Source organism: Lepus europaeus, chromosome 18, assembly GCF_033115175.1.
Source record: "Lepus europaeus isolate LE1 chromosome 18, mLepTim1.pri, whole genome shotgun sequence".
Taxonomy (NCBI): Eukaryota; Metazoa; Chordata; class Mammalia; order Lagomorpha; family Leporidae; genus Lepus; species Lepus europaeus.
Genome location: NC_084844.1, coordinates 20,710,209 through 20,723,369, shown reverse-complemented (window position 1 = coordinate 20,723,369; position 13,161 = coordinate 20,710,209). Strand labels below are relative to the sequence as shown.

Genomic DNA, 13,161 nt, shown 5'->3' with positions numbered 1-13,161 from the left:
AGCATCCTTCAGCCCCCAGGACCTGGCCGGGCTCAGGGGTGGGGAGGAGGCGGTCACCCCGGCCATCTGTCGCTTAGGGGCTGGCACCCCCAGAGCGAGGAGGGCTCAGCCCGCGCCGCCACCCTGCCGCCAAGTCCTTGCGGCCAGGCGAGGCCTCGGCACCCTGAAGCGGCCCGCCCAGCGTGGCGCGCCGCGCCCGCTCCCTCCACTTCGCAGCGTGCATCTCGATCCATTCCTCCCACAGGAAGGGCCTGGACCGGGCTTGTAAGGGGCTGCAGCGGGGCGAGGCGCTACTGCGTTCTCCATCCGTCCGGTAGAGGGACGTGGATGGGGGCCAAAAGAAGGCCCCACAAAAGCCAGAGGCGGCTCGAAAGCTGCCCCCGGGAGGAGGCGAGGGCGCCAGGACCAAGCAAATCCAGTTTGGCGGAGGCAGGAGAAGCAAGGACGGCAGCAAGCCCCGCGCAAACTCCCGGGAACCGCAACGTGGGAGCGTGGGGGTGGGGGTGAAGGGTCGACACGCGGCCACAGGCCGGGGTCCGGGCCACGGCAAACCTAAAGCTAGGACCCTCGAAACTTCCAAGCAGGTGCAGGGAGGGCGCGCGAGCACCAAGTCGGCGTCGGGGGAGGCGGTTCCGGGTCGCGGGTGGGGAGGCAGGAAGCTCCCAGGGCGAGTGGGGGGGTGTCTTGCCCGCGAAAACAGCCGCCTGCACTCACCTCTCTGCGAAAGTCGGTGCGCGGCGCTCCCTCTACAGGGACCGACTCACCCCCACTACCCGGAGCGCTCCAGCCGCCTGCAGCCGCCCGGGATCCGGCTTTTGTCCCGGTCCAGGCGGGCTTCTCCCCGCCCCCATCGGCTCACGACGAGAGCGGCGCCGCGATTGGTCACACGCGTTCCCTAGCCTGAGCGCCAGGGCTCCTCCCAATTCGCTGCGGGCGTGGCTCCGCCCCCGGGGGCGGGCCCAAAGCCTGCTGGGACTTGTAGTCTCGCTGCCCAGACTGCCTCAGACGGCCAGAGGGCGCCGCCTCTCGGGAGCGGGCGGGGCTGGGGCCGGGAGGGGCGGGGCCTCGGGTGGGGAGATGGGCGGGGCTACGCTGGGAGGAGACCCTACGGGGCTGGGGGCCGTGGCCTGATCGCTTTGAGGGCTGGGCCCACCGCGGCTCTGACCAGAGGCTGGGGAAGGGGGGTTGTCGGCTAGACCCGGCTGCTGCTCGGCATTCGGCACCTGGCGTCCGCTTGCTCTCTGCCACGGGAGACACCGACGTCCGCATGTAAACGGCCACCCCAGGCAGGGTTGCTCAGACCCGCTTCTTAAACGGCGGTGGCAGCCGGCTTTCCTAAGCGCACAGGGGCTCATTCCAGTCCCTGGATCCAACGCGTGGAGCTGCTGGAGCGCAGCTGATAGCCCAGGCTTCCAGCTCCGAACCCCCTGGGTGGGAAAGGGCGCCGGGGGTCGGGGCAAGGGAGCGGGGCCAGGGGGGTGCCTGGCTGCTCGCGTCCCACTCTCTGGCTCGCTTCTGCGCGGCCCCAGGCAGAGCTGTTAATTCCGGGGCGATTCTAGCACAGCCAGGGGCCCCCTATGGGGTATCTTCCTACCCACTCCATGCTTAGTTAGACTCGGCAAGCAATGAACTGCCATCTCTCCCTTCCTCACTACTTGTGAGACAGGCCGCATTGTCCAAGCCAAAAACTGGGGCACCCAGTCAGACGGGTGCAGAATATTTGAAACCAGACAGACTTTGGAAAAGTCAGGACGTTCATTTTCTGCTCCTGCATTCTTGAATCCCTCCGGCACTTTCATCCTGTAGGTCTCTCTGGCTCCTTGCTGAACCTGCAGCTGTCTAGCTCCAGGAAGGAGGCCAGAATCATGCACTGACCAGCTCAGGTGACAGGTCAGCCCAGTGTGCAGGGCCCGCTGTGCCTCTGCCAAGCACGCACAGTCACACTCACAGCGGAACTATGTTGCAAAATGCTTGTGGACCACAACCTCTGTCAACCTCTCCCCAACCCGGATGCAGCCAGTATGAGGAGAGCTGAACCTGCTACCCATGCCTGAATCCAGGGCCCCTGATGATGGCACTCCACTCTCTCCCCTTAAGGCCATCCTTTGGAAATAGCAGCTCCACACTCGCTCTCTCCTCTTGGACGTAAGACCAGGAAGAAGCCCTAGAGTCCTGCAAGGATGGAGCTCCACTGGTACCAAGAACCTTTCCCTTTCCTGTGACGGTGTCCCATGGCTGGCCTGGGGGGTCAGCACCTCAGGGTTTTGGCGGCTGGCCAGGACATTGTGCTTAGGAAAACTCACCTGTGCCACATTTATTCCTCTGTAGGAAGATGCTTCCCTGGGGAAACAAACTGTAACAAACTCTGCACATCAACTGGGTGGTGTCAACAAAAATTTGCATTGCATTATCCTTTGCCCCAGCAATTCCATTTCTACCCATTTATTTTTCAAGTGTGCTTGCATATGTGGGCAGAGAGGGATCCTTCCTGTCTCCTTCATTGCTGTGGCTCCAGCCCTTGGAAGAGTGCCTGGCAAGTCCCTCAACTGGACAATGCTAGGTGACAAGAGTGTGTCTTGTCGCAAGGGTGCAGAGGTGCTAGCCAGAGGGCCCAGAGCCAACCACTGAAGTTTACCAGTTATCTCCGTGAGTCTATCCCAGGCCTCTGTCCCTAACCCCAGCTTCCCCAGGAAAGGCCCCCTTGCCATTCCCCACCACCACCACCCACTGCTGGCTCTTCTGCCCCAGACTGATGAATCTGGGACCCATCTTCTCACCTTTCCATTCTCTGACTTAAAAAGCTCTAAACCCTGAGGCCAACATTGTGGTAGAGCAGGTTAAGCTGTAGCTTACCACAAGGGCATCCCATACCAGAGCACTTGTTGGAGTCCCACCTGTCCTGCCTCTGATCCAGTTCCCTGCTAATACACCTGGGAAAACAGCAAAAGATGATCCAAGTACTACCCACAAGGGAAACAAAGATGAAGCTCCTGGCTCCTGGCTTTGGCCTGGCTCAGCCCTGGCCACTGTACCCATCTGGGGAGAGAACCAGCATATGAAAGGTCTCCTTATCTCCCTCTTTCTTTTTGTTGCTTTGTCTTTCAAATTAAAAATAAAGGAGGGGCCAGCACTTCAGTGTAGCATATAAAGCTGCTGCCTGCAGTGCTAGCATCCCATGTGGGCACCAGTTCGAGTCCTGGCTGCTCCACTTCCAATCCAGCTCTCTGCTATGGCCTGGGAAAGTAGTAGAAGACAGCCAAGTCCCTGGACCCCTGCACCCGCATGGGAGACCTGGAAGAAGCTCTTCTGGCTCCTGGCTTAGGATCAGCCTCGCTCTGGCTGTTGTGGCCAACTGGAGAGTGGAGCAGCAGATGGAAGTCCTCTCTCTCTCTCTACCTCTCTTCTCTCTGTGTAACTCTGAATTTCAAAACAATAAATAAATCTTTTTTTTTTTTTTTTGACAGGCAGAGTGGATAGTGAGAGAGAGAGAGACAGAGAGAAAGGTCTTCCTTTTGCCGTTGGTTCACCCTCCAATGGCCGCTGCGGCCGGCACATCTCGCTGATCCAAAGCCAGGAGCCAGGTGCTTCTCCTGGTCTCCCATGCGGGTGCAGGGCCCAAGCACTTGGGCCATCCTCCACTGCCTTCCTGGGCCATAGCAGAGAGCTGGCCTGGAAGAGGGGCAACTGGGACAGAATCCGGCGCCCCAACCGGGACTAGAACCCGGTGTGCCAGCGCCGCAAGGCGGAGGATTAGCCTGTTAAGCTACGGCGCTGGCCATAAATAAAACTTTTAAAAAATATAAAATTAAAGGAACCAGCATTGTGGCATAGTTGTGATAAAGCCGCATCCCTTATGGGCACTGATTCAAGTTCTGGATGCTCCGCTTCCAATCCAGCTCCCTGCTAATGGTCTGGGAAAAGGAGCAGAAATGGTCCAAGTGCTTGGGTCTCCAAGTTGGAGACCTGGAAGAAGCTCCTGGTTTCGACCTGCCCCAGTGCTGGCTGTTGAGGCCATCTGGGGAGTGAACCAGCAGATGGAAGACCTCTCTCTCTCTCTGTAACTCTGATTTTCAAATGAAATAAATAAATCTTTTTAAAAATAAATAGATAGCCAGATAAATTGAAAAGCTCTAGCTAGACCCTTTCCCTTGTCCCATTTCAGTCACCTGCCCCCACTTCTGGGCTGGGCTGGAGGACAGGCCCATGTGGCTGCATACAGAGTGTTACAGGCACCGGGCACCCTACCTTGTTCCAAAAGCCTTAGACTGGCGAATGACTTCCTTCTACAGTTTAATCCATTTGAGCTAATATCGATGGAGCATTTACTAGGTGAACGCTGCAGGTCCTGACACACTCCTCCCCGCAAGCACTTGAGCCAAGAGTCATCATCGTGTGAGCCTTATGATGATCTCCGACCCCAAGCCCCTGTCTTGTCCCCTGCGCCCTCTCCAGGGGAGGAGGCGGGAGAGAACATCCCGGCTGGCCTCAGGTCTTCCTCATTTGATGAGAGTGTGCCTTGTTTATCTTGGCGTCCCTAGTGTCTAGCATGGGACCGGGCACATATTCGGCACTCACTGGATGTGTGACTGAATAAACACCAGATTGCACTGTGAATGGAAGGGAGCAGCTACAGGGGGAGGGAGGAGGGAGGAGGGAGGAGGGGGGAGACACAGAAGGGGCTACGTGGGTCTCCTCAATCCACCTCTTTTCTTGAGCAGCTGGAGGCTAGGGTCTCCGGCAGCGGTGTGCTAGGGTCTGCTCGAACGTTTTGTTAATGCAATTTTTAAAAATGACGTATTTATTTACTTGAAAATAAAGGTACAGAAAGACAGAGAGACACTGGTTCCTTCCCCAGAGAGGCTGATTCCATCTGCTGGTTCACTCCGCAAACTGGCCACAAGGGCCAGGGCTGGGCCAGGTGGTAGCCAGGAGCCTAGAACTCCATTCAGGTCTCTCACGTGGGTGGCAGGGGCTCGGATACTTTGGCCATCTTTCACTGCTTTCCCAGTCGCATTACAGCCGGGACTTACAGAGGCCACCCCCCCAACCCCGCTGGGAAGCCGAGGATCAACCAGTGTGGCTCCTTGGACAGCAGTTACCCGCCTAGGGGACACAGCACACAAAAATCCTTTGGGTGGACCAATGGGCTCCAGGCTGCCCCACCCCCAGAATCTGCCCCCACTCCATTCTCCTGCCCTCTGAAACACTACCCCACCGACCCTGGTCCTGACAAACCCCCTCTTCATTCAGGAGAAACCTGTGCAGCCCTCCACGGGGGATCACATACCCTTGACTTTTACTTGTGACACATTTAGCCTCGTCTCTGGATGAGTTCGTCATTTTTGCTTCTTGCCTCTCTTTCGTCATGTTCAGTGTTTCAGAATTCTCTCAAGGGCAGGCAGGAGTAGAGGTCATGGTACCAGACTCTGTCAAGGCTGAAGACACCAATCTTAAGAATTTGGCGGGGGGGGGGGGGGGGGGGGCACGGCAGCGTTGTGGCACAGTGGGGTAAGCCACCGCTTATCGTTTATGACACCAGTATCCCATAGCAGAGTCGGGGTTTGGGACCCGGCTGCTCTACTTCAGTTTCAGCTCCCTGCTAATGCACCTGGGAAGGCAGCAGAAGATGGCTCAAGTGCTTGGGCCCCTATGTGGGAGACCAGGATGCAGTTCGTGGCTCTCGGCTTTACCCTCACCCAGACCTGGCTGTTGTTACCATTTGGGGAGTGAACCAGTGGGTTCACTATCTCTGTCTTTCCCTTGGCCCTTTCAAATTAATTAATTTAAAATATAACTTTGGCCAGCGCAGTGGCTTAACAGGCTAATCCTCTGCCTTGCGGCGCCGGCACACCGGGTTCTAGCCCCGGTTGGGGCACCGGATTCTATCCCGGTTGCCCCTCTTCCAGGCCAGCTCTCTGCTATGGCCCGGGAGTGCAGTGGAGGATGGCCCAAGTGCTTGGGCCCTGCACCCGCACCTGGCTCCTGGCTTCGGATCAGCGAGATGCACCGGCCGCAGCGGCCATTGGAGGGTGAACCAACGGCAAAAAAAAAAAAGGAAGACCTTTCTCTCTGTCTCTCTCTCTCTCACTATCCACTCTGCCTGTCAAAAAAAAAAAAAAACAAACAAACAAAAACAAACAAAAAAAACATAACTTAGGGAGCGGGCATTTGGTGCTGCAGCCAAGATGCACTTCGGATGCTCTCGTCCCGTATCAGAATCTCTGCATTTGAGCCCAGCTCTGCCCTGACTCCAGCTGCCTGCTGCTGTGCACCCTCAGAAACAGCAAGTGAGGGCCCAAGTGGGCCTGATTGAGTTCCCACCTCCTGGACTTGGCCCAGCTCAGCATCTGGATATTGCCAGCATCTGGTGAGTTAACCAGCTGGTGGAAGATATCATTCCCTGTCTTTTGAATAAATACAATTTAAAAAAAAAAAGAATTTATGGGACTGGTGCTGTGGCATAGCGGGTAAAGCCACCACCTGCAGAGCCGGCATCCCATATGGGTGCTGGTTCAAGTCCCTGCTGCTTCACTTCCAATCCAGCTCTCTGCTGTGGCCTGAGAAAGCAGTAAAAGATGGCCCAGGTCCTTGGGCTCCTGCACCTGCGTGGAAGACCCAGAAGAAGCTCCTGGCTCCTGGCTTTGGATTGGCGCAGCTCCGGCTGTCACAGCCAATTGGAGAGTAAACCAGAAGATGGAAAACCTCTCTCTGTTTCTGCCTCTCCTTCTCTCTCTGCTTAACTCTGAATTTCAAATAAATAAATAAATCTTTAAAAAAAAAAAAAGAGTTTAGATGTTTGGAGGCCCTGCTGCAAGCATGGGTTGTGTTTCCTCCCCTCCCCAATTACGCAGGTGCTCGCTCCCTCAAGTACACCTGTCCCTAGGGCTGCTCATCCAAGGTTCGATGTTCACAGGTCCCTAGAGCAGTAGAAGCAAAAGATACCTCAGAAGTCCAACCCTGCTACACTCTTACTTTGAAATGGAAACTGGGGCCAAACAAGCGCCCTCTTGCAGATGAGCGGGTAGATGGGTGGAACCACTTTGGAAACCGTGTGGCATCATCTAGTAAAACTGAACTCACAAGGTTGGCATTGTGGTGCAGCGAGTTAAGCAGCCACCTGCGACTCTGCATCCACTATGGGTGCCGTATTGAGTCCTGGCTGCTCCACTTCTCATCCAGCTCCCTGCTAGTGTGCCTGGGAAATCAGGGAAAGATGGCCCAACCACTTAGGTCCCTTCACCCATGTGGGAGACCCAGATAGAGGCCCAGGCTCCTGGTCTCAGCCTGGCCCAGTCCCAAATGCGGCCATTTGGGGAGTGAAACAGCAGACGAAAGGATTCTCTCTCTCTCTCTCTATCTCCCCCTCCTCTCTCTCTCTCCCCCTTCGCCCTCGCCCTCGCCCTCACCCTCGCCCTCGCCCTCTCCCCCTCTGTCTCTCTTTCGTCTCTCTCTAATTGAAAGTGTTGCATACACCTAAGGTCCTGCAGTTCCACGCCTAGGTGTATACCCCTGAGATTCTCATACACGCGTGTACTGGGAGACACATGCGAGATTGTCCCAATAGCACCAGTGTGACTAAAATCTGGACGGAGCCCCGATGTCCTTCAGCGGCCGAGTGGATGCACAGGTTAGGATGTATTCACACAGCGGGAAACTGGACAGAGTGGAAAATGAATGACCTGCAGCTGCCTGCAACAACATGGTGAGCCTCAAAAACACAACACTGGGCCAAGGGAAGTGGGACTTCAAAAACCACAGTTTTGAGTTAAAATATAGTTTTATATTTTATAGTTTTTAAATATAGTTTTGAGTTAAACAAAACAAATTGTTTTATTTGTAAGGGATACGTAGGTGCAAAAGTACAAAGAAAAGCAAGGGAATGAGGACCATCAAAGATCAACAGTGGCTCTCCCACTGAATACAGATTTACTGACGAGTTTTATTCCAGACACTGGAGAAATGACAGTGAATGCGACAAGCAAAGATGCGCACCCTTGCATATGTTACATTTCTTTATTTCTTTTCTTTTTTTTTTTTTTTAATTTTTTGACAGGCAGAGTGGATAGTGAGAGAGAGAGACAGAGAGAAAGGTCTTCCTTTTTGCCGTTGGTTCACTCTCCAATGGCCGCTGCGGCCGGCACATCGTGCTGATCCGAAGCCAGGAGCCAGGTGCTTGTCCTGGTCTCCCATGCGGGTGCAGGGCCCAAGCACTTGGGCCATCCTCCACTGCCTTCCCTGGCCATAGCAGAGAGCTGGCCTGGAAGAGGGGCAACCGGGATAGAATCCGGCGCCCCAACTGGGACTAGAACCTGGTGTGCCGGCGCCACAAGGCGGAGGATTAGCCTGTTAAGCCACAGCGCCGGCCACATTTCTTTATTTTCTTAAGATTTATTCATTCATTTGAAGGGCAGAGGCAGAGAGAGAGAGTGAGCGAGAGAGGTCTTCCACCTGCTGGTTCACTCCCAAAATGGCCACAAAAGCCAAAGCTAGGCCAATCCAAAGCCAGGAGCTAAATGCTTCTTCTGGGTCTCCCACATGGGTGCAGGGGCCCAAGGACTTGAGCCATCTTCTACTGCTTTCCCAGGCCACAGCAGAGAGCTGGATTGGAAGCAGAGCAGCTTGGACTCAGCCGGCACCCATATGGGATGCCCACGTGGTTATGCAGGCAGGAGCTCTACCCACAAGGCCACGGCACCAGCCCCAGCCACATTCTTCACTTACTGGGATTGCACTGAATCTATAGACTGCTCTGCTGGAGGTTTTTTCTCATTAACTCCTGGTCATTCAGCAGTGGTACACAACGTACCCAGGAGCTCACCCTTCTCTAGAACAGCAGTGTTAACTGTGCAGGTTCCTGCTCCCTAAATAGCCTTTGAACTTGCACACGTCTAGCCCCGCCCTCTTAGGTCTCCTGGGTACCACCCTACTACTCTCAGCTCAGTGCTATCCCTCTGGGAAGCTGTCCCTAACCCTCCCAGACCCTAACGGAATCATTCACTCATTTGGGTCTCACCCTGTTTTGTTCTCATCACCCTCACAAGCACACAGAACTCGAATTACTTCATATCTCTTTGGATAGTCATTATTTGGTTATGCATCTTTGAAATCTTTGGGGAAAGGTCATGTTTTTTGTTTTTTTGTTTTATCTTGGTACTGAAGTTAACCTTTTTAAAAATTAACTTTTTGGGCCAATGTCGTGGCATAGCAGGTAAGGGGGTCACTTGCTATGCCAGCATCCCATATGGGCACTGGTTCATGCCTTGGCTGCTCTTCTTCCGATCCAGCCCTTGCTAATGCACCTTGGAAAAGCAACAGAATATGACCCAAGTGGCCGGGACCCTGTTACCCATTTAAGAGACCTGGATGGAATTCCAGGCTTCTGGCTTCTGCCTGGCCCAGCCCCAGCCACTGCAGCCATTTGGGGGAGTGAACCAGCAGGTGAAAGATCTCTCCCTTCCTGTCTGTAGCTCTGCCTTTCAAATAAATAAATCTTTTTTTCTTTAAAGATGTGAATGTGAATATACAAAGTAAAATGACAAAACTAGAAAAAAATGGAAATGATAAGCCACAAAAAGCATGAAAAAGAAAATGTGACTTCATCAAAATCAAAATAAAAATCCTTTATTCTTCAAAATATACTGTTAAGTGCCAAATTAAAACATAAGCTGCAGGCCGGCGCTGCAGCTCACTAGGGTAATCCTCCGCCTTGCGGCGCCGGCACACTGGGTTCTGTCCCAGTTGCCCCTCTTCCAGACCAGCTCTCTGCTGTGGCCCGGGAGCGCAGTGGAGGATGGCCCAAGTGCTTGGGCCCTGCACCCCATGGGAGCCTGGCTCCTGCCTTCGGATCAGCACGCTGTGCCGGCCGTAGCACGCCGGCCACAGCGGCCATTGGGGGATGAACCAACGGCAAAAGGAAGACCTTTCTCTCTGTCTCTCTCTCTCACTGTCCACTCTGCCTGTCAAAAATAAATAAATAAATAATAAAAAATAAATAAAACATAAGCTGCAGAGTATTTAAAAAATGTAACGTATACTTGACCAAGAACTTGGGTCTACAATACATGAAGAAGTGCAGCTGGAGTGGGCATTCTCCGAGTGGTTAAGGCAACTGCGCACCACATCAGGGCACACTGGATTCACTGCCCAGCTGGGGTGTTCACTCCAGCTTCCGGCTAATGCAGACCCTGGGAGGCATTGTGATGGCGCAAGAAATTGGGTTCCTGCCACCCATGTGGGAGACTCAGTTCCCAGCTTTGCCCCCACCCCCCCCCAGCTCCAGTGTTGCTGGCATTTGGAGAGTAAATTAGTAGATGGGAGCTCTCTTTCCGTCCCCCAACCTCACTTAAATAAACACAAGTAGCAGTTTAGCATACATTACTGATAGCTCATGGTAAAGGAACAATAATAACGTGTGTGCTTTTTGGCACTCTACAAGGCGCTTTATCTTCTGCGACATCCCAGTGGGGGAAGGAGCCAGGCAATATTTTCCTGGTTTCACCTCACTGAGGCTAAGAGAGGTGACAGGGTTTGTCCCACGCCACAGCACAAGGATACCTGGGACCCAGGCCTCGGTTGCCTTAGCAGAGTGAACAGCACTGGAACTGGACTCCCGCTGCTGTTAGCCATTTACTAATGGGCTCCTCACATCACCTCTTCATGTCATTTTTTTAAAGATTTTATTTATTTGAGAGGTAGAGTTACAGACAGTGAGGAGAGACAGAGAGAGAGGTCTGCTGGTTCACTCCAAAAGGCCGCACTGCCAGAGCTGGGCGGATCCAAAGCCAGGAGCTTCTTCCAGGTCTCCCCGATGGGTGCAGGGATCCAACGGCTTGGGCCATCTTCTACTGCTTTCCCAGGCCATGGCAGAGAGCTGGGTTGGAAGAGGAGCAGCTGGGACTTGAACTGGTGCTGAAATAGGATGCTGGCGCACACAACCCTGCAATGGTTCCCCTTTCACCCAGGGTGAAAGCTGCACCCTCTTCCCATCCCCAGGCTCCAGCCACTGCCCCCACCCCCGGCTATACCCACTGAGTCTCCTTTAGTGCTCTCAGCCCAGAGCGCGCCCCTCAGATGCTCACCGGGCCCCTCCCCACCTTCCTACCTTGGTCCAGGCTGTCCCGTGGGAGGAGGCTCCCTCTCACTCTGTCTAACGTCACCTTGCTGCTACCTTCTATCAGTCTGCCTCCGACTCAGGAGCTCCTGTTCCTCTTCTTCAGTTCCAGTTTTGTTTGTTTCTTCCACAGCACCTCTTTCTGATAGGCCCTATAACGACTGTATTTTGTGGGTTGCCTGTTTTCCTTCTCCCCTGATGGATCGTAAGCTGTGCTGGGCAGGCCTTGTGCCTTAGTGGGTTAAGCCCGGTCCAAGTCATTTTCCATGTGGGAAACCAGGATGAAGTTCCTGGCTCCTAGAAATGGCCCGGCCCAGACATGGCTCTTGTGGCCATTTGAGGAGTAACCAGCAGATGGAAGATTCCTTCCCCCTCTCCCTCCTCCTCCTCCTCCTCCTCCTCCTCCCTCTCTAGGGATGCCTGCATCCCATAGTGGAATGCCTGGTTCAAGTATCAGCTACCTGGCTTGCAATCCAGCTTCTTGCTAGTGCACTTGGAAGGCAGCAGATGGCTCAAGTGCTTGGGTTCCTAATACCTGTGTGGGAAACCCAAATGGAGTCCCTAGCCCACCCCTGGCTGCAGTGGCCATTTGGGGAGTGAACCAGCTGGTGGACTCTTTCTCTCTCTCTCCCCCTCTAGCTCTCTCTCTGGGTCTTAGTCTGCCTTTCACATACACAAATCATGCATCTTTAAAAGAAATGTAAGCTAGGGCCGGCGCTGTGACGTAGCGGGTAAAGCTGCCACTTGCAATGTGGCGTCTCATATGGGCACTGGTTCAAGTCTCTCTGTAACCCTTCCCTTCAAATAAATAAATAAATAAATTTTTTTAAAAAAATAAGGCTGATTCTAAAATTTATGTAGAAAAGCAAAGGACCAAGAACACTCAAAACAACTTTGAAAAGGAACAATGGGGAACTTAAGCTCCATAATTTCAAGACTTATTTTAAAGCTATGGTAATATGTTGGCATAGAGACATGGGTTAATGAAGCATAAAAGGGTGTAGCTCTCTCCTCTCTGTGTAATTCTGACTTTCAAATAAATAAATAATCTTTGAAAAAATTCAAGTTTGGGGCCAGCACTGTGGCACAGAAGGCTAAGCTGCCACCTGTGATGCTGGTATTCCAGAAGGGTGCTGCCTTGCCCCAGCTGCCCCACTTCTGATCCAGCTCCCTGCTAATGAGCCTGGGAAAGCAGCAGAGGATGGCCCACGTGCTTGAGCCCCAGCACTCACATGGGAGACCAGAAACTCCTGCCTCCCAGCTTCAGCCTGGCCTAGTGCTGGCCGTTGCAGCCATTTGGAGAGTGAACCAGTGGATGGAAGACCTCTCTTTCTGGAAAAAAAAAAAAAAAAGATAATGAAAAATAAAGTTTTTATGTTGAGATAATTGTAGATTCATATGCAGTTCTAAGAAATGATGGGGATGTCCCCTTTACCCATTTCCCCCAGTGGTAACATCTTGAAGAAATTTAGCACAGCATAACCAGGAAATTGACACTGATACAGACCCTTGATTTTAGATTTTCAGTCTGATAGCACTTATTCTTGAATGTGCATGCAGGCATGTGTAGTTAAAGAAAACTTTAACTGTAATTTATTTCATTTCTACCATGTGCCAGACAGTTGAATTCTGGAAATACAGTTTTTAAATAACATTTATTTATTTTCATCTACTTGAAAGAGTGACGGATTAAGAAAGAGAAAATTTCCACCCGTTGGCCCACGGCCAGGACTCAGCCAAGCAGTGCATCAGGTACACAAGAGTGTCGTGGGAACCTACAGGGAACACCCCGTCCCCTTGTAGCCCCCCCTCTTGGCAGTGTCATGTAGAAAGTCAGAAATTTAGCCTGCGGGTGTGGGAGAAAGGCCTGCAGCCCAGCACCTACAGAGGAAGCTCCAGAAGCCCAGCATTTTGCACTTCAAAGTCCTGCTCAGACCCCGGTCACCTCCCAGGTGGTCCCAGCCCTTCCCCAGGAAGCTCCCAGGAGAATTCTCTCTCCTCAACACCAAATGGGTTATCTGATAACAGGGACAAGAAAACCTTCACAGACG

At 53.2% G+C, this 13,161-nt stretch overlaps 1 protein-coding gene across 2 annotated transcripts in view; it reads right to left on the bottom strand.

The window, feature by feature from the left end:
* Window positions 1-841, bottom strand: part of ACLY (ATP citrate lyase) — a 45,540-nt gene extending 44,699 nt beyond the window's left edge. For both annotated transcript variants that reach the window (XM_062175024.1, XM_062175025.1), the window contains exon 1: window positions 715-841. The gene's annotated coding sequence lies outside the window, so the exon portion shown is untranslated. The remainder of the gene's footprint in view (window positions 1-714) is intronic.
* Between the last annotated feature and the right edge of the window lie 12,320 nt (window positions 842-13,161).